At 44.1% G+C, this 20,637-nt stretch overlaps 1 non-coding gene across 1 annotated transcript; it reads right to left on the bottom strand.

Moving 5' to 3' along the window:
- Positions 1–4,383: 4,383 nt before the first annotated feature.
- LOC112132438 (U6 spliceosomal RNA) lies at positions 4,384–4,494 on the bottom strand. The gene has a single exon (XR_002914210.1). It is a non-coding gene; the product is annotated as a U6 spliceosomal RNA (small nuclear RNA).
- Between the last annotated feature and the right edge of the window lie 16,143 nt (positions 4,495–20,637).

The raw sequence follows: 20,637 nt of genomic DNA, 5'->3' as shown, positions 1-20,637 counted from the left end.
CGCACAGCAGCCTTGATTCCTCTAACCCTGGGTGGCAGTTCTTTTTCAAAACAATGTTGACTTCTCACCCTGACATACAGGGGTGCCTGCATTTTGTATTGGCATTGCAATGATGTGTTCTTTTGGAGAACTACGTGTTCTGGAGATGTCAGGGTTAGAGGAGTCAGCAATTATGAGCTTATGAGATAATGACACGTGTGTTTAGTGTGATGACAAATTATACCATAGAAAAAAATTTTGAAGATTCAGAGTGAACTATTTTCCTATATAAACTTACTGCCTCAGGAAAACTGTGGTTAAAATGATAAATTACCAGGAAACTTCAAGTTTCCCCTAGAGAGTCAAAATAAAAATACAAGAAGAGGCATTGTTGAAATAATCCCAAATTGGAAACAGTGATTATTCAATTAAAAATAAGTGTAGTTACACTTTCTATTTATATAGTATCATCTGGCAGTTTTTAGCCTCGAGACTCAAAGAGAAATCTCGTAATCCTAGACTTCAATATCCTCTCCTCCATGATGAGTTTTGCTATCCTACTCAACAGCTAACCTTTTTCCTATAAATCTCCAAGGAAGTAGCTTCGTCTCCTCTCCTGTAAGTCTACTTCAGCTTTTTGTGGGCTTTGTGACCAGAAAGCTCCTTCTAATGTCTATTCTGAATCTTATTGCTATTATTTAAACCCATAATCTGTTGCCTTGTCCTAGGGAAAAATGGCAGCCACAGTTAATCCTTTACATTCTTAGAGAATACAACAAGGTCAACCCCTGACCTCCTCTTCTCCCTACTTAGCTCCATTTTGGGAGAGGTTTGTCTCTGGGCCCTCTCCAAACCCACATCATAGTGGAGTTCCAGACTCTGAACCTAAATGCAATGTGGTGGTGAACAGGGTGGTCTCTGTGGGTTCTACCAGTCTCCCTGATTCACTGTTCCATCTGTAGAGACAAGGCTTGGCCAGCCTCCTGGGAGGATAAACTTGTGGTTTCCTCATTTACTACCCAGGAAGTGCAAGGTGTGCAGGAAGGAGTAGAAGAGGCACCACTTGGAAAGGATGAGATTGGTCTGGACACCACTGTATGCTGGCCTGGGATCTTGGGCATCTCAGTTAAGCCTTCATAACCTCCTCCTTGATGTAAGGGAAAATTGTACCTACTGCACACAACCTCATAGGATGTTCTTAAGATCAAAGGAGATGAAGATGTCATTGAAAAGCTCACTCTTCCCTCAGCTCAGCCCAGAAGGTTAAACTGGTTCCCCTTTGGCCCAGAGCCCAGTGGCCGAGTCCAGCTGGTTGAGACAAGGGGGTTAAGTCTAGGAGGCAATGGTCCAGTGGCTGGGCTACACCCTACTGAGTTAAAGATTGCTGACCACTTTACAATTTTGTGATGTCTCCCCTTTATTTCCTGTGGCCATAGCCTTAATGTGTGTGACAAATTTTATACATAGAAGGAAAAAGACAATCACCCACTGGGTTAATGTAATTTCCTGCACAAGACTCGAAAATGCCCATTACAGTGAATCCTTTGGATCAAGGCCTAGCCAATAGAAGACTGACATCAAAATACAAATATTTTACCTGTGATGGGTGAGCCTCTGACAGCTGTCTCTACGTTCTCTCCCATAAGTGAGTTAATTCCCTAGCAAATAGCCAGGCCCTTGGGGTATGGTGCGTGCTGTTTTTGGGGAATGCTGGACCAACAGGCAGTTTGGAGTGGAAGAAAGGATATCAAGCTTTGGCTCCGGATTTGCCATTTGTGAATTATGTGACTCCAAATACCTTGCTTAACCCCTTAGCTTTCTCTTCTGAAAAAAAGAAATTTAAGGATGCACAATACACCCCACAAGGTGGGTCTGTATTAAGTAGCAGAGTGTGGGTGTTGAATGTGCTTTATAAAACAGGAAGGGAAATGCACAGTGTTGGTCATTGTCATTGCTATGGGTTTCCTAGGACCCAGTGCCAGTGGAGAGAGGTGTAAATCATAAGCTAGTTATTTTGCTAAGGACGTGGGTGTGTCTGTGTGTGGTGTGTGTGTGTGTGGAGTAGGGGAGTCTATGAAGGGTGTCAGACACCAAGATCAACAAAACTGTAATAACAGCTTGCATCCTGGAGCCCCTGCTGGGTGCCAGGTGCTGTGCTAACTGCCTGTCTCTGTTACCTTGAGCTCTCATGACAACCCCAATAGTATTAGTGATATTAGTAGTATATTCATTTCTTTGAGGAAAGGAGCTCAGAGAGGGCAAGTAATGGTCCAAGGTCACATAGCTAGTGAGGGCTGAAGCTAGGACTCAGGCTGGGTGACTCTAGGACTCACTCATGTCCCTTGCATACACTTCCCTATAGGTCTCCTTCCAGGTTCAGTACTCCAAAACCATCATCAGGGAAGCCCTGATTTAAACAGGAGTCAAGTGGTTCCTGGCGCTGCTCCCACTCAGTCAACAGACAGCAATCAAACTGGGCTTCCCTGGCTCTTCACTGGGAGGCTTGGGAGATCCCAAATGAGAAATGACCATCCTGTATTTGATGTTATCCCAAAGTGCCTGTTCCTCATTTAAGGCGTTAGTGGTTGTAACAGAAATAGTAATATTTCAACAACAGTGGTGATTAGTTACAGAAGGAGCCAAGTGGCACTCATCTCCATGTCAAAAGCCCTCCCTCCGGGCCCTTCCGGGCACCCTGGCCTGTGGTGCCATGTTAATTCAGACAAGATTGGGTGCATTCAGGGCGGTATGGCTGTAGACAGTGCCATGTTAATTCCAAGTATATTCTCTGCTTGGCACCAGCCGGCAAGGCCGAGCTTGTGTGACACAGGCCCTTTGAAACTCAAAGAACTTTTCATCAGCCTGCAAGAGAGAAGAAAGTAGAAGAAAAGTAACAGGAACAAGAGCAAGTGGGGATGGTAGACTTCACCCTTTCTGCACAAGGGGATGGTACTGGCCCCCTCCCTTCACTGGAGAAAGGGATAGGGCTGGAAGGAGATGAACAAGTATCCTGGAAGTCTACAAGCCTCTCTTTAAGCTCCAGAGTCTCAGCCCGGCCTTGATTTGATGTCTCATACTCATTTAACTCTCAGCCACTGGGCATGTGTGACTTGGGAAGAAGAATGAGGGGTGATTTGTTTCAATCACATAATCCTTCATCCACAGGAAATGCAGGGACCATTGGTTTCCTCTTGAGGCCTCCCAAACCAGAAGGCCAACTTTGTAGGTGTGCAGTTTCACACCCCGGGTGTCTACCATACGGGGACCAACGGGGCAGACGGGAAGGAAAACATCCCAAGACCCAGCTGGGGTCACCTCCTGCTCCATGGGAGGGTTGGGGACCAGCCAGGGTGCAGGCTGGGCCAGGGGAGGGAGGGGTGTTCCCGTGTGGCAGGAACCGAGAACAAATGTGGGTGAAGTAGACGAGGTTTAATTTAGCAAAGGTAATGTCATCATTGTCTCCTCAGCAACCACAAGGTACAAACTCTGGGAAGGAGGGCTGTCTGCATACCCATATTTAAAGATCCATATATACCCATGAGTATTAACAATGCAAAAAGCTCTCTCTCTCCCCCTTTTTTTTTTTTTTTTGGCTTCAGTGCTAAGATTCTTGGTCTACAAATCACTGTTCATGTTAAAAAATTTTCTGAAGCTACTCAGTTAAACAAAAGATTAAAAAAAAACAAACAAAAAAAAACAAAAAAAAAAACCAACCAGGCTGGGCATGGTGGCTCACACCTGTAATCTCAGGACTTTGGGGAGATGAAGGCGGGCAGATCACTTGAGCCCAGGAGTTTGAGACAAGCCTGGGCAACATAGTGAAACCTTGTCTCTGCAAAAATATAAAAAATTAGGTGGGCATGGTGGTGCACACCTGTAGTCCCAGCTACTTGGGAAGCTGAGGCTGGAGAATCGCCTGAGCCCAGGAGGTAGAGGTTGCAGTGAGCCAAGCACTCTAGTGTGGGTGACAGAGTGAGACTCTGTCTCAAAAAAAAAAAAAAAAAAAGAAAACAGTCAACCATATTCTGCCTTTATTTTCCCAACTTCTAACCCCCCTTTCTCTTCTCCTAAGTCTTGGATCATGCCCATGACGTACTTTCTGTACATTTGCCCCTGTGGAGAAAGATCTTAGTCAACCAACAGTCTTTATTGATCTAATAGACACTACCATGTCTATTGCATGTCAAAGCAGAGGAGTGCCTGCATTAAAACTAGGCAGTCCCTGTTCCCAAAGTGAAAAGAGAAAAAGTACAAATGGTAAATGCTAAGTTGAGGAAGGCACCGTTTTAACCAGAAGTCTCGGACCATCTGAGCTTCCTTCCCTCACCTAGGGTGCTTACTCTGTGCCTAGGGTACTTACTTAGTGATTTCCCACATTTAACCTCATTTAATGTTCTTTCTTAAAAAAAAATGAAATTCTTCATGAATTTGCATGTCATCCTCACATGGGAGCCATGTGAATCTTCTCTGTACCATTCCAATTGTTTTAAGCACATGTGCTGCCGATGCAAGCACTCCTTATTCTTATATTTTATATCGCTAATACTAATTCCTACAGTTATTGGGTGTTTACCATGTGCCAGGTACTGTGCTGAGGTGATTACTGACATTTTCTCTTTACTTCTTCATGTAGGCTGGTATTCCTCTCCTGTTTTTCAGATGAGGAACAGAGGCTCGGAGGCATTGTCTGATGGCTTGAAATCACAGGGTGATGGTTAGGCTCATGCTTAAGGCTCCATGGTGCCTTGACTCCAGATCCTAGGCACTTTTTATTGCACAAATACGGCTCTGACAGCAAGCCTGTGAAATAGGTATCATTCACCCTAAGTCAATGGGGAAACTCAGGATGAAAGAGTTCAGGGGATCGATTGCTCAGTTTCCTCATTAGGAAATGGCAAAGCCTACTGGAACTTGGGTGTTTTGACTACAAGTTCAGTGTTCTTCTTCCTGTGACCCATGCAGTGGCCCTCGTCAATGGGAAATCAGATTAGTTCAGCCTCCTTTCCTTAGTCTGTCATTACCCAGGCCCTAAACTGGGTGCTTGGACCTTCTTAGTCTTTGGGCTAAGAAAGCTAAGTCTCATGATCCTCCAAGGCAACTATCATCAAGAAACACTTTCCAGTGCATTTCAAGCACAGTTGTCCTTACCTTGGTTTGACTACATTATTGATTCCTCAGGCTCCCTCTTGGGTTCTTTTCCTTTGAAGTCCCACCTCTCTAGAGGTCTTTCTTATCTCTTTGGCTCATTACCCTTCTTGAAAACTTCAAGCTGACTTTCTCCCTTCAGTTCTGTGCCCTGGGTCACACATGAGAGTCCATGCTCCAGCCCAGTTCTGGTCTTCCTTGAACCTGAAAATTCCCAGCTGCCCCTTGAAGGACCCACACATCTCTGGTGGGTGGATAACCCAAGGGGCGCTCTCTCTGCACATTCTCTGGGCCCATCCCCCCTTCTGTTGCTCCCACCTTGGGCTCCCCATCCTCCTGAAAAAGGTTTGAGGTGTGATGGAGTTAACACAATCCAACTCTTGCCTGTGAGGGAGAGCTTGGCACTACTTACAAACCTCCTCGTTGCCAGGGGGGCCCTGTTCTCCATCATCTTCTGCTCCCTCTCTCCAATAAAATGACCCATTTAAACCATATTTTTCTTATTAACAAGCTTCCTACTAAATGGCTTCAGCTGTGCTTGTTGATTTATAGGGCTTAGAAAGCACTGCTGAGCCTTGGCCCTCCCTGTGGGTCCAAGGGCCTGAGTGAATCATGCTGCTCTGGTGACATTGTAAAAGGGCAGAAGCCACCCTCCAAGGGGCAGCTCCAGATGGGGCTTCTTTTTTTTCTTTTCAATATTTAAATTATGGAAATGGCCAAATACACAAAATTAGAGAAAACAATACAATGAAACCTCTTGAACCATCCCTTTGCCAAACTTGTTTCATCTGCTTCTCCCTGCTTCCAAACCACCCCCACTAGCTAGATTATTTTAAATTAAACCCAAAATATTGTATTCTTTTATCCACGACTATTTCAGTATATTTTCTAAGAGATAAAGAGCATCTGGTCTTTTAACATAACCACAATACCATTGTCACATCTAAAAATATTAACAATAATTCTTTCCTTTTTAATGTTTTACTTTTATTTATTTAATTCTTTTATAGAGAAGGAGTTTCATCACATTGGCCAGGCTGGTCTCAAACTCCGTGACCTCAAGTGATCCACCCACAATGGCCTCCCAAAGTGCTGGAATTACAGGCGTGAGCCACCATGCCTGGCCAACAATAATTCTTTAACATGATCTAATATCTACTCAATGTCCAGATTTTCTTGATTGTCCCATAAATATCTTTTTATATTTGATTCATTTAAATCAAGATCCAATCAGTGTTCCCAATTGCATTTGACTAATATGACCCTTATGTGTCTTTTTGTTTTAATCCATAACAGTTTCCCCTTTCTCTCTTTTTATTTCCCAGGGGCATCTTAATGTAGACAGTTTCCTCAAACTTATGTACACTGTGCCGTCACCGACAAAGAAATACTGAAAGCACCCTTGTCAGCAGAGACCTTCCTTGTACCATGGATTCAGGGATTCCCTTGAGGATGGCCCTAACCCACAGGCCTCCATCCACCGTCCCTCAGAACGCCTTTAGAAGGCTAAATCATCTTGCTCCAATGCCAGTTGCAATGATGGGATCCTAAAGTGTTGAGCAGTTACTAATCCACTCACTCCAAAAATGACTCACATTTATTAAGTGTTTACCACAACCCAATAGGATAATTTTTTTACTATCCTCATTATATAAATGAGAAAATGGAGGGATAGAGGAACCTCTTTTACTTATCCCAATTGGTGGATCTGGTCTTTGAAATGGAATTGTCTGATGGACACCCCCACTTGCTCAATCACTGAGAGACCCTGTCTCTGCACGCAAGATCTCATTTCATGCCAAGAGGTTTGCTGAGCTTCCAGGCCCCTCTCAAGCAAGACCAGCAGAGAAGAAGGAGAAATCTTGATCAGTAGGATGTGTCGTAGTTCTGAGGAAAGGTGAGAGCAACAGGGAGCTGGGGATCTCCTGCAAATTCCCTTTGTCCATGCTGGGCTGGTGCCCATTTCTATGCATTGTCCAAGGCGGGCAGTGAACAGGCTTCCCACCCCCTCTTTCACAAGTCCCCATGAACCATTATTACCACATGCTCTCGAGCCCACATAAATATCACATGCACATGCCCTCAGATCCATACCACACATTCTACCCAGCCACTTGGCTGACAGGCCAGCCCGCATATGGCTCATTCTTACAAAGGCGTGCTTGCAACACGCACACCTTCCTGTACTGAGTAAACACAGACCTTGGAGGCCGTGGGGGAGGACAGGGGAGCTGGTATTTTCCCAGTGGCAGCCAGAAGGAAAAGTTACCTGACTTCAGATAGAAAGGTGGTCTGTCTGTCTGTCTGTCTGTCTGTTTATCTATCTATCCATCCATCCATCTATCTTTCATAGATCTTCTTAAGTCCTGGAAAAGACAAAGGCTTTGCAGCTGCTGGTAGACCCAGGGAGTTTAGATGGGGCTGGAGGGCTTATGAACCAGGGTGGAGAAGATGGAGTGGGGTGAGGAGCCTGCTGGTTAAATAGGGCTAAATCTAATTCCCCCCATCTGAAGGCGGGGAGCTCTCATCTGTGGTTCTAAGTGATAGAAAAACCCCAACTGCTAGCAAGATAATCCAATTTCCTTTCTCCCTTGTGCTGAAGGGAACGGCCCTGACCCTCCTGCTCCAACTTCATGCTGGGTCTCAGTCTGGCTAGAACTCTTTCCGCCTACAGCAGAATTCATATCAAAGCCTTAGCCCCCCAGGGTTCATTAGGAGGCATTTATTTCTGCATATTCTTGGAGGGCAGGAGGGAGGATAACTTGATTCGCAATGCAAATTGCTTGGCTGTAATTTCAACTCTCCCTCCCTTCTCACAGGGAGATTTTGCTGGTTATTAAAAATATATGATTGCCTCTAAAATAGCAGTGACAGCCACTCTGCTGGGCAGAGCCAGGTGCTGCTGTTTGAAGGCTACTGAATGATGTGGAATGGGTGCCCGGGCAAACACAAATGGAGCCAGTCCCCTGCTCCTGTGCCAGTATCCAGGCTGCAGATCGTAGGGCTGCTGGCCGGGGTCTGAGGCCGACCCGGGGACTTGGCCTATGTGGTCTGCAACTCAGGTTTACTTTCTGCTGTGGGGCACACAGCAAGGTATCTGAGCTCTTGGCTTCCTGCTCTGTAAAGGTGGGGATAAATAAGGAGCTGGACAGAGAGCAGCTGGTACACTGTAGGTGGGCAATTTGCTGGGCAGGCCAGGCTCTCCTCCTCCGCACGCCTGCTGCCTGGCTCAAAGACATCCTTCCTCATCCCACTGCCTTCCCCAGTCTGGGCTACTGAGATCTGATCCATCACAAAAGTATTGCCTAGGTCTCCTGGTCATGATGAACGTCTCACTTGGTCTTTTCTTCTCTGTATTGCTGTGGGAACTCAGCACCCCCAGAACTATCTAGGCCTTTACCCTTCACGACCCTGTAGACATTGGTTAATGCATAAGGGGAAGAAGGTGGGCAGGACCTACGCGATGTGAGCATTGAGCAAAGCCAAGATTTTAGGCCAGACAGGAAGGAAACTTCCTCCATGAGTCTGAGATACTAACCTGGGATTCTCCTGGGAGGCTGGATGGTGGCCCCTGCAGGCTTAGGCCAGCCAGAGCCCAGGATGGTCCAGCCCCAAGCTGCAGGGATAAAACTATGATGCCCTCATCATATAATAGACACATAATCACGGAGGAGCACAGACTGCTGTGTACAACTGTGTAAACCAAAAAGGATCTGAGAGAGGTCTCAATCCATTTAGAAAATTTATTTTGCCAAGGTTAAGGACACACCATGACATAGCCTCAGGAGGTCCTGACAACATGTGCCCAAGGTGGTCGGGGTACAGCTTGCTTTGATACATTTTGGGGAGACATAATACATCAGTCAATACATGTAAGGTGGGGGCTTCCAGGTCATAGTGGATTTAAACATATTCTGATTGGCAATTGGTTGAAAGAGTTAATATCAGTAGAAAGGAATGTCTGGGTTATGATAAGTGGTTATGGAGTCCTAGGTTTTATCATGCAGATGAAGCCACCAAGTAGCAGGCTTTAGAAAGAAAAGTAAATGTTCTTATCACATTTAAGGTCTCTGTTGACATTAATGCTGAAGGGGTCTAATGAGGCATGTCCAATCCCCACTTCTGGTCATGGCCTGAACCAGTCCTTCAGATTAGATTTTAGAGCGCCCTAGCTGAGGAGGAACTTCATTCCAGTGGTTGTGGAGGGGAGCAGGGGGCTTCAAATTTTATTTTTACTTTACAGCTGTTAGAAGGAAGCCATATATTTTGAAGTTTTAAAATTACCTTTTAGTTCAGATTTTAAAAGTATAAAAAAAGTGTTTGGCAGTTCTTCATAATGTCAAATGTAGAGTTACCATTTGAGCCAGCAATTCCACTCCTCCATCTGTAACCAAGATAAATGAAAACATAGGGTCCCAGAAAAACTCGTACACAAACGTTCATAGCAGCAGCATTACTCATAATAGCGAGAAAGTGAACACAACACAAATATCCATCAAACGATAAATAGAAAAACAAAATGTGATATAGCCACACAGTGGAATATTATTTAGCCATGAAAAGGAATGAAATACTGATCAATGCTGCAACATAGATGAATCTTGAAAATAATGTTAAGTGAAAGAAGCCAACCACAAAATCCCATATAATATATTCATATTATATTATAATCATATCATATATAATCATTATATATATGATATATTGGATATATAAATATATATTTTATGATATATAATATATATCATATAATATAATCATATTATATTATTCCACTTATAAGAAATGTTCAAAACAGGCAAAACTATAGAGACAGAAAGTAGATTAGTGGTTGCCTAGGGTCAGGGGTCAGGGAGCTGGGGAGACTAAGGAGTTACTGCTAATGGATACATGATTCTTTTTTGGCTGATGAAAACATTCTAAAATAGAATCAATTTAGAATATTTTCATCACGCAAAAAAGAAACCATGGTTGGTTTCAAGATGGTTGTACAATTCTGTGAACGTACTGAAAACCACTGAATTATATACTCTTACATGGTAAATTTTATGGTAAGTGAATTGTATCTCAAAACAAAACACAAACACACACAGAAAGGAGAGAGGTGGATAACGTTAGAAACCCATGCTGAACACTCATAACGTCCAGTGGCTCAAAGACATTTCCTTGCTCCAGCCTGCTCAGGCTGGGCACTTGTTTCATTGGTAGGTTCCCCAGTTCTGCTCAGCAGAGCCAGAGGACACTCACTGAACTGAGAGAGAAGTGGGTTTAGGACAGGCAGAGGGGACAGTGATGGGGCATAGTTGAGGGGAAATTTATGCATCCCATTGTCATCCAAGAGATGGTGCAGTCTGAAAAATATAATGATGACATTCACAAAAGGTTTAAACAAATCTCTAGCTGACAGAGGCGGTCCTCACCTTTGAGGTTGATGTCATGAGCTTGTCAAACGAAATAAACGATATCTTATGTAACAGGAGATCTAAAGAAACAGACATGAATTCAAATTTTTAACAAATGTATTCATCACCAAATTCTGTAGCTCTGCCTCAGGCGCGCATGCATGCATGCATACACACGCACATGCATGCTCTGGCCTGCATTCCTGGTTTAGTTTTGAAAAAAACAGGAGCCTTCTTCACAGGAGGGGTCTGGTGCCAGGCTCCCTCCAGGAGTCTGGGAAGAGAGATCCCTAAGGTTCTCCAATGTCCCTCCTCCACATCTACCTAATACTGTAGATCTTCAACTTTATGTAGATCTTCAACTTTTTGCAGTTTTGGAACCTTCCATGCCTCTGTGGATGCTGACCCTGGAATGCTTTTCTCCTAATTCTCTGCCCAGTAACTTGACTTCATAGAGCCATCCCTGACCTTTCCTTTCCCCGGAGGCAGTTGGTTTCTGCCTCCTACTCCAGGCTGTGGTACAGTTTGAGGCTGTCCCCTGGGTAGGGAACAGGCACAGGCCCTATTGGATTGTGAGTCCTCAAGGGCAGGGACTGTGGCTCACTCATGGGAACTGTAGCATAATGTCGGGAATATAGTACGTGCTCAAGTGATAATGGGAAGGAAGAAACAAAAAGAAGATAGAGGGACAGAAGGAAAAGGGAGATCATTTGTAATTTTTATTTATTTATTTTTTTGAGACAGAGTTTCGATCTTTCTCCCAGGCTGTAGTTAAGTGGCACGATTTCAGCTCACTGCAACCTCCAACCCTGGGTTCAAGCAATTCTCCTGCCTCAGCCTCCCGAGTAGCTGGGATTATAGGCAACTGCCACCATGCCAGGCTAATTTTTGTATTTTTAGTAGAGATGAGGTTTCACCATGTTGGCCAGGTTGGTTATAAACTCCTGACCTCAGGTGATCTGCCCACCTCGGCATCCCAAAGTGCTGGGATTACAGGCATAAGCCACCATGCCCAGCCTCATTTTTTATATTTAAACAAAATTTTGGGCACGCTCGCTCACGCCTGTAATCCCAGCACTTTGGGAGGCCAAGGAAGGCAGATCACTTGGGGCCAAGAGCTCAAGACAAGCCTGGCCAACATGGCGAAACCTCGTCTCTACTAAAAATGCAAAAATTAACCAGGTGTAGGGGTGGGCACCTGTAATCCCAGCTGCTGGGGAGGCTGAGGCAGGAGAATCGCTTGAGCCCAGAAGGCAGAGGTTGCAGTGAGCCAAGATTGCGCCATTGCACTCCAGCCTGGGAGACAGAGTGAGACTCCATCTCAAAGCATCAACAACAACAACATAATAATAAAATTTTTATACAATAATATTTAAAAAGAGAAAAGGAATTTGTTACAAGAGGTCTCTGAGTTTTATGTAAACTTTTTGTTGCTATGCAGTTTCATTCATTAATAACATGGAAAAGGAGAAACTCAGGCATATTTGACATCTTAATGAAATTCAGATAGATTTAAGGATTTCAAAAATTGTTATTTTCCCCCAATATCTTAATTGTGATAAAATACACCTGATATAAAATTTACCATTTTAACCACCTTTAAGTGTACAGTGGTATTAAATATATTCATAATGTGGGGCAACTGTCAAAACATGGCTATCTTTCATAGTCAATATTCATTTCTTCCCTGGAGAAAGGAAAAATCATTTCCCCTCCTCCAGAATGGTGTTGGTCTTTTCTACTTCTGGAAAAATGGGGTTTGATTGATCTAAGGGCAGAATATGGAACTCCTTTTCTCTTTGTTCAAGTGGAGAATTCACACGCAGGATCATTCCCTTTCAGATCAGAAGGGGCTTCACTTTTTTTCCTTGGTCCAAACCCATCCCCCTCACGCCTCCCTGTGTACAAACGCATCAGGTTTGTGGACTTCAAAGGGCGTTCCACATGAATGCTAGAGATATAGGGGTTCGGCAGGTGGGAACGGTCCCTCTTTATTAGCATTTACCAGGCTTTTATAATCATTAACTAGTTACCCTGATGGACTAAGTCTCATAGGCACTGATGAGAACAGTCTGAATACAGAAGGATAGAAACAGAACTTCTGACTGGGTTACCCTATTCCTGTCCCCAGTCAGCTCCCTTTAGGAGGCACTTTTCAGAGCTGAGGGCCGTATGGTGCAGAGGAAAAAACATTGTACTGATTCTTGTTCCAACTCTGTCATTAACCAGCTCTGCGGCCATGGATACTTCCTTACCTGTTTCACAGGGAGTACTACAGGTGGCCTCAATCAGAGAGAGAAAATAGGTAGCATATGGGCTACGACTGATGTCTTCCTGCCACCATGGCAGACACTGTTAACCAATCATTGTCCTTTTCCTGAGCCTGGATAGAGCTCCGTACTCCCAAGCACCTACAACCCATCAGATGTCCTTGCAAGCTGCTGCTTATTCACCATGCCTGGGCTAGACGGTCTCTTCACTATCACTTCCAGGGTTAATGTTCAACAATTTTAGGTATTATAGCTATTCATTTTGTTTTGGCAACCACCACCAACAGACCTCATAAAATTGGGCTATTCTGTTCCAAGGATCTCAGAGTATTTCTCTCCTTAAAATACTCATAAGAAACAGGAAAATAAGCCTTGCATTCCAATGTCCCAGATGTCTAGGCTGCCTGAAACAAAGGGGATGGGCTAGATACTCTGAAACAAGTTCTAAGCAAGGCCAAAAGCAAAAGCCGGCACTATGACCACGTCCCAGTTCTTCCCTCAGGAGTAAGGGGCAAGAGCCAGCCAGTCTATCCAAAGGGGAATTCCCCTAGGAATTAATGTGAATTTGACATTAAAATGAGGTTCTTCTCATACCCTGCGGGTGGGAATGTAAAATGGTGCCACTGTTTTGAAAAACATCTGGCAGTTAAAATGTTAACCATGTGCATACATAAGATCCAGCAGTTCCACTCTAGGTATATACCCAAGAGAAATAAATCATATATCCACACAAAAACTTGTACATGAGTGTTCACAGTGGGCAAAAGTAGAACAACCCAAATGACCATCAACTGATGAATGGATAAATAAAAATGGTATATCCTAAAATGGAATATTATTCAGCCATAAAAAGGAATGGAGTACTTACTGATAGATGCTACAACATGGATGACCCTTGAAAACATTATGCTAAATGACAGAGGCCAGACACAAGTGACAACAAATTGTAGGATTTTATTTATATAAAATGTCCAGAATAGGCAAATCTATAAAGACAAAAAGTAGATTCATGATGGCCTAGAAATGAATAGGATGGAGATTTAAGGGGTGATGGTTAAGGGCTATGCTGTTTCCTTTTGGAATGATGACTATGTTCTAAGATTGGGTGTAGTGGTGTGTGCCTGTAGTCCCAGCTACCCAGGAGGCTGAGGCAGGAAGATTGCTTGAGCCCAGGAGTTCAAGACCAGCTGGACAAGAAAGGGAGACCTTGAGGTCGGGTGCGGTGGCTCATGCCTGTAATCCTAGCACTCTGGTGGGCTGAGGCAGGTGGATCACCTGAGGTCAGGAGTTTGAGACTAGCCTGGCCAACATGGGGAACCTCATCTCTACTAAAAATACAAAAATTAGCTGGGCATGGTGGCATGGGCCTGTAATCCCAGCTACTTGGGAGACTGAGGCAGGATAGTCGCCTGAACCCAGGAGGTGGAGGTTGCAGTGAGCCCAGATCACGCCACTGCACTCCAGCCTGGGCAACAAGAGTGAAACTCCATCTCAAAAAAAAAAGAGAGAAAGGGAGACCCTGTATCTAAAAAAAACTGAAAGAAAATGTTCTAAAATGGATTGTGGTGCTGGTTGCACAATCAACCTATATGCTAAAAGCCATTGAATTTTACACTTTAAATGAATGACTTGTGTGGTATGTGAATTATACCTTAAGAAGGCTGTTTTTAAGAAGCTGTTATTTTTTTTTTAAATTTTTTAAATAAAATGAATAGACTCCAGTTTTAGAGAAATCTTAATGTGGCAAGTTAAAGGTAGTTTTGTGTATGTGTATGTGTGTGTGTGTGTGTGTGTGTGTGTGTCTGTGTCTGTGTGTGTGCCCAGTAGTGATAATAGAATAACATCTCACAAAGTGTTCTATGACTTGGTAATTAACAGGACTAAACACTGATCTGATCTTTTAAGGTCTGACAAATGTGACCCCCAATATCTTCACCCCTACAAATACCACGTCCTGTAGCCACTAATGTCTGCACTCTCCCTGTTAGATGCTATGAGAAGTGGCTTGCAATAATCTTCTTTTTTTTTTTTGAGATGGAGTCTCACTTTGTTGCCCCAGGCTGGAGTGCAGTGGCATGATCTTGGCTCACTGCAACCTCCACCTCCTGGGTTGGAGCAATTCTCCTGCCTCAGCCTCCTGAGTAGCTGCGACTACAGGTGTGTGCTGCCAAGTCTAGTTAATTTTTGTATTTTTAGTAGAGATGGGATTTTGCCATGTTGGTCAGGCTGGTCTTGAACTCCTGACCTCAGGTGATCCACCCACCTCGGCCTCCCAGAGTGCTGGGATCACAGGCGTGAGCCACCAGCCCGGCCGGCTTGCAATAATCTTAAAGAAGCTCAGCCCAGGTCAGTTCGGTTTCTTGGCCCTGATGATGAAAAGAAGCTCCTGAAACTGAGTAGCTGCTGGCCTTGAAAGCTCATCTGAAAGGGTTTTCTGTTCTGGTGACTTCCACAGACACCTGAATGAGGCCTTTTGCAAGAATTCCTCTTTCAATTCTCACATACAGCCAACTCCTCCTTGCCTGTATGTCTCCTAGGGCAGAATTTCTTCTTTCACCAGTCTCTGACCACTGAGGTCTATCCCTCTTCTCTTCCCCTTGGCAGCAGGGCTACCTTTCCAATACACAAAGGGTTTCCTCTGCCTCTGTGCACCCCTTTCCATAGGCCCCTTGCCCTCCTTCTAGCTGTTCAGTGCAAGCTATCTTCAGTCGTTCCAGGGCATTTGGGCCTTTTCAAAGGGAGGCTTCTATGTTGCCTCTTATCCCTTGTTTCTTAGGGAGGACAAAATAACCCCTGGGTTACACACACAGGGAAACTACCTTCATAAATCCAATATAGTTTTCTGATACCTTTCTTGCTGATGATAAAAGGGGAAAATATCTGTTTAATCCACAGTGGGGTAGCCTACCACATGGTCATGCCTATCTCCTCCTTACAAGCCTTCCATCCCTCTCCTTTGTGTACAGGATAAAGTCAGAACATATATGACTCTTTACAAGCTTCCCTACCTAACTTACTAGGTCACATCCTGACACTTCCCCTAACACCATGTATTCTCTTGCCCTGTGGAATCATGCACCCCTGCTGTCATCCTGTCTCTTCCATACCTCCGAACCTTCATAGATGAGGATCCCCCTCTCCGCAATGCCCTGCTCCCATCCACTCTGTGTTTCCTTACCTGGCAAATTCAACTCACTTTTTTGGAAGGGAGTGCCTCTGGGAAGCCTTGCCTGGTCTCCCAGGCAGGCTACTTGTGCCCATAACTCTATATGTAATTCACTGCTTGACATACACTTTGTGATTCTTTGTTGCTGTGGTTTGAATGTCTCCTCCAAAACTCATGTTGAAACTTAATACCCAATGTAGCAGTACTGAGGGGTGGAGCCTTTAAGAGGTGATTGGATCATGAGAGCTTGGCCCCCACGAATGGGTTCATCCATTCATGGATTAATAGATTAATGGGTTATCATGAGAGGGAAGTGGTAGCTTTATAAAAAGAGGAAGAGAGACCTGAGCTAGCATGCTCAGCCCCCCCTTGCTGTGTAATACCCTGTGCCACCTCTATGCTCTGCAGAGTCTTTACCAGCGAGAAGGTCCTCACCAGATGCAGCTGCTCAACCTTGGACTTCTCAGCCTCCGTAATGGTGAGAATAAATTCCTTATCTTTATAAATTACCCAGTTTCAGGTATTCTGTTATAAGCAACAGAAAATGAACTAAGACATTTGTTGACTTGCCCATCTCCTTCACTCCATGTGAGTACCTCAAGGGCAGAGATGATGTCATGGAGATTCATGAATTCCCAGGGCCTAGCAACATGTCTGACACATAGTGGGCCCCCAAAACATAAGTCAAATACTCAGTAGCCCTGAATTTGTGACAGTAAAACATTATTTTAGTGAGATAAATATATACACACACACATACACATATATATATACACACAAATATATGTATATATATATACATCTTATTAAAGAAAAAATATGTATATTTTCTTTCGGAATGGAGGAGAGGCAACTAAGTTTGTGTATAAACAGAACCTTCAAGAATTTGGTTTCATTCCAGTGATAGGTTTTTCTTCAAAAATCTAACTGTTGTGTGGATTATGGGTATACCACCCACCTAATTAGGGGAGTCTCCTCCCTAATCCCTGAGGTAAAAATCCCTCCTCAGCATCACCCTCTTCATTGTTGAGGAAGATTCTCGAGTATCTCAGTTTGTAGAAGGCAGAGAAAACAATGAAAGGAACAGTTTCTCCGGGTCTAGATCTGACCAATGAGGAGAAAGTGGTTGGAGAGGTGATGGAAATCTTGTAAGAAAACCACCATATGGCGTTGGTTCACCACTCCAAACTGCAGTGTTAGTTTGGGCTATGTCGTTCACTGGTCCTGGTGGCTCACCCCAATATATGTATAGTTTTTACTTATAAATTGTGTTTATGATGCTGTACCAATCATATACAATTAAATAATGCAAGCCTTTTATATACATATACACACACATCTACAAGTGCATATATATAGTCATCCCTTGGTATATGTGGGGACTGGTCCCAGGACCCCCACCCCACTTCCCGTATATCCAAATCCATGCATACTCAAGCCCTCCAGTTGGTCCTGCAGAACCTGTGCATAAGAAAAGTTGGCCCTTGCTATGGATAGGTTTTGCAACCCGTGAATACTTCATTTTCCATCTGTGTTTGATTGAAAAAAAATCCACGTGTAAGTAGACCCTTCAAGTTCAAACCTGTTGTTCAAGGGTCAACTGTATAATATGTAATCTGTGCATGATTTTACATGTTCATATTTAACAAAAATTGTATTTATTACTATGCATATATTATAAAGTTATGTAAATACAATATGTATATATATTCTATTTTTTCCTAGCAGCTTAAGGGATCTTACGCTGTACTACCACTTCCTTCCTAATCTGTCCCCTAATTTGGGGATGACCATCTAATTTAGCACAAATTCCAGGAAGCAGAGCTCCTTGTCCCATGTTTAAGAATGAGAAAAGTGGCCAGCTGTGGTGGCTTACACCTGTAATCCCAGTACTTTGGGAGGCCGAGGCAGGTAGATCGCTTGAGGTCAGGAGTTCAAGACCAGCCTGGCCAACATGGTGGAACCCCATCTCTACTAAAAATACAAAAATTAGCCTGGCGTAGTGGTGCGTGCCTGTAATTCCAGCTCCTTGGGAGGCTGAGGCAGGAGAATCGCTTGAACCCAGGAGGCGGAGGTTGCAGTGAGCCGAGATCGTGCCATTGCACTCCAGCCTGGGTGACAGAGTGATGCTCCGTCTCAAAAAATCAAACAAAAAAAAAAAAAGAGAGAGAGAAAAATAAGACTCAAAGAGTTAGAGGAATAGCCCGAAGTCCCACAGCTAGTGGATGACAGTCATGTTCATTCCCCTAGCCTCAGCTGCAGGGGAGGGTGCTCAGAGTGCAGAGAGGAGCTTATAAGAAATCTGAAGGGCAGCCACAAGTTGTATAGAGCCCCAATTGTCGTGTAAATCATTTAGGAACAAATAGAAACCGACTCTCATCCCCTTTTGCAAATATTAGAACATGCAAGAATAAGTGTTTTAGTGAAGCATCTCAGCTTCATGCAATTCCTGGGCCTGAAACCTTATACACAGTGAGCTGCAGGTTGATAGCAAACCGGCCCTCTGTGTATACACAGAATAAGTGATGGCTCCATAAAACATGGATTTCTTTAATCTACTGAGGGAGCACCACTGACAAGACACCACGAGGGCACAGCTGTGTTTACTCCAGGGTCACCTAGCATTATTTATAATAAATGCTTTCTCTTTTGCACTGTGAATATGAAGTATGTTACCACAGGACCAGACGCTGTTAATGGTCCTACATGGCTGTGAGCACACCAGCCGGTCTGAGGTTTTATAGCATCCATCATGGGACACCAGGATCCTTATTAAAGAGGCAGCTTTTACAGTGTTTTCCGGAGCACCATATTTTCTGGACCCAACCCACAGGGAGAGTAGCGCTTCAGTGAATGATATTGCTTAGTAGGCCTTTACACGGGGTCTGGGGCTATGAATGCGCAGGAAGAAAATCGTCAAATGGTATTTATGATGTGCTCTCCTGTGTTGATGTGGTGCTAGGGGCCATATGAAGAAACTTAGAACCTCTTGGCCCTTTTCCCCCAGGAGCTTCTACTGGGAAAGAGAACACCGAGGAACAAGTAAGAATGATGACAAAATTCACCACGTACAACCTGGAGTAAAAATGTAATTAACTTTGATTTACAGTGTGTAGTACAAACTTTGATCAACTCAACCCTTCTGGGCCGCCAGAGGTTTTTATTTTTTTCATTTTCAGCCTTGTTTAATATCTTATCAATCTGTCTCAGGCTCCTTTTCCTATTTAGGAATCAGAGTTTACCAAGTACAATCTTATCTTTCTTTGAGGACCAAGAATTTTTGTGGTGCCAGGTTGATGTCTGTGAATGCTGACTCTCTTCCTAGGGGTGAGGTCCATGTGCTCTGTGGAAGACTGGGGATAAAATGGGCCGCCTTTGATGTCAAAACCTGGCTCTGCCACTTCACTAGCTGGGTGGTCTGGGACAAAGCACTCTGCCTGTCTAAGCTTCTGAGCCTTAGTGTCCTCATCCGTAGAGTGGAAATAATTGTAGTTACTTTGCTAGGTTAGGAGGAGGCTAGGACTAGAGACGGTGAGTGTAAAGTCCTTCAAATAGTATCCGTTATATAGGATGCACTAAATTAATAATAGCTCTTCTTATGTCATAGCAAGACAAGATGGAATAGGTATTGATCTCAGGACACGCCCATAGAAATATAGATTGCTTCTAGGGAATATCCTAGTGCCTGCCCAGATCCTCTCCTCAGCGCCAACCCATCCGTCCCCCAGCAGCAGTAGGTAGAAATATCAAAGGTGGATGGCTCACAGTATCTTATTGCCTGGGCATTGCTCCGAGCCACCAGGAACCGCCTCACCCAAGGCTGTTCTGTCTCTCAAACCAGATGATGTGGATACAGAGCTTCAGCCCCTTTGCCTCAGTTTGGGGCTATTTTGAAGGGCCATCCCAGTTCCAGAGCTGCCTGTAGGATTGTAGGATTGCCTAAGGCCTCAGATGCAGTTGCATTGCAGGCCAGTGTCTCAGCCAGATCTAACTTTTTGCACCAGAGAGAGCTCCCCAATAAACCTGCGGCCCCCAATCCTGTCAGGGTCTGTTTGAAGAGAATTCGATCTAGGATCTTGCTTAAAAGTAAACTGTTGATTTAAGTTTCTCTTGAGATTTGAATATTTCTCTCAAAAGTGATACGCAGAAAATGTGAAGTGATTGTGTCTTCTGGTTATTTAGGCTTCAGCTGATTGTATTGGATTCCTATTGTTGCGATAACATGTTATCATAAATTCAGTGGCTTAAAATAGCACAAATTTCTTATGATTCTCTAGTTCATAAATCTAAAATGGTACTCACTGGGCTAAAAATAAAGATTTCGGCAGGGCTGTGCTCCATTTTGAAGGCTGTAGGGGCAGTCTGTTTCCTGGCCCCTTCCAGCTTTTTGAGGCTGTCTGCATTCCTTGGCTGATGGCCTTCTTCTCCCATCTTCAAAGCCAGCAACAGCAGGCCCGGTTCTCCATCACTTCCCTCTGACTTTCTCTTCCGCCTCACTCTGACACTTGTAAACCAAAAATAAAATTCAAAGGCCCTGCCCACAACCATGTGAATGGACTCGCTTCTCGGCCAGGGCACCCTAAAAATCTAACCTGAAGGACTAGTTCAGGCCATGAAGGGAAGTAGGGGTGGGACATGCCTCATTAGACCCCTCCAGCATTAACATCAACACAGA

This window comes from Pongo abelii, chromosome 11, assembly GCF_028885655.2.
Source record: "Pongo abelii isolate AG06213 chromosome 11, NHGRI_mPonAbe1-v2.0_pri, whole genome shotgun sequence".
Taxonomy (NCBI): domain Eukaryota; kingdom Metazoa; phylum Chordata; class Mammalia; order Primates; family Hominidae; genus Pongo; species Pongo abelii.
This window is presented reverse-complemented; position numbering and strand designations above follow the sequence as displayed.